Here is a 1421-nt window from a genome sequence, read left to right on the forward strand (position 1 = left end):
CAGAGCCTCAAGCTGTCCCCCTGGGTAGAGTGCCATGGCTTCACTGCTCACAGCAACCTCCAACTCCTGGGCTCAAGCAAGTCTCCTGCCTCAGCTTCCCAAGTAGCTGGGACCACAGGCGCCCGCTGCAACGCCTGGCTATTTTTTTTTTGGTTGCAGCCATTATTGTTGCTTGGTGGGCCCGGGCTGGATTCGAACCCACCACCTTAGGTGTATGTGGCTGGCGCCTTAGCCGCTTGAGCCACAGGCGCCGAGCCTCATGCTTGTCTTTTAAAGAAATTGCTTAACTGTTTTCTAAAGTGGCTGTACCATTTTACATTCCCATCAACAATGAGGATTCCCATTTCTCCACATCCTTTGCCAACATTTGGTATTACATTTGGTATTGTCTATCTTTCTGATTACATCCATGTTGGTGGAAGTGAAGTAGTATTATTCATTGTGCCTTTAATTTACATTTCCCTAATGACTAATGATGGTTGAGGATCTTTTTATATGCTTATTAGCTATTCACACATCCTCTTTGGTGAAATGTCTATTCAAATCTTTTGTCCATTTTTTAATTGGATTGTTTGTCTTGTCATTATTAAGTTGTAAGAGTTCTTTATATATTCAGATTCGAGTTCTTTATCAGATACAGGCTTTAAAAATGTTTTCTCTCACTTTGTGGCTTGTCTTCATTTTCTTTATATTGTCTTTTGGAGCACAACAGTTTTTAATTTTGATGAAGTTCAATTTATCAATTTACTTTACGAATTGTGCTTTTGGTACACTGACATTATCCACATTTACATAGCTTAGCTCTGTCTTCAAAATATATTCAGAATTCAGCATTTACCTTCCCTTCTACTGCCACTAGCCTAGTCCAAAGCCATCCTTAACCTGAATAGAATAATTGCCCACATGTTGCCCCACCTCTGCCCTTGCCCCTGTAGTCCCTCAATTCAGTAGACAAAGTGCTTTTTTAATACTGGAAGCCAGATCATGTTACTCCTTCTCTTAAAACCATTAAGTGACTTCCCATCTCATTTTGGAGAAAAGCCAAGTCCTTTTAGCAGTCTGCTATCTTCCCCAACTCCTCTTCCAGCTCACTCTTCAGTACCCTATTTCCTCATGTCTGAATGGCCAGCTCCCTCACCTCTTTTAGGCCTTGGTCACCTCCTCAGTGAAGCATAACCTGTTCACCACTATATGCTTTATTTTCTACTGTTTAGTTCTTTCCATTAGAATGTCTGCTCCATGAGAGTAAGGATCTTTGTATAGTTCACCACTATCCTCAGAATAGCCCTCTTTGTTTTTTGTTTTTGTTTTTAATTTTATTTTGAGACAGAACCTCAAGCTGTTGCCCTGGGTAGAGTGCTGTGGCATCACAGCTCACAGCAATCTCTAACTCCTAGGCTTAAGCAATTCTCTTGCCACAG

This window comes from Otolemur garnettii, unplaced genomic scaffold, assembly GCF_000181295.1.
Source record: "Otolemur garnettii isolate 467f Iridium unplaced genomic scaffold, OtoGar3 scaffold00202, whole genome shotgun sequence".
Taxonomy (NCBI): Eukaryota; Metazoa; Chordata; class Mammalia; order Primates; family Galagidae; genus Otolemur; species Otolemur garnettii.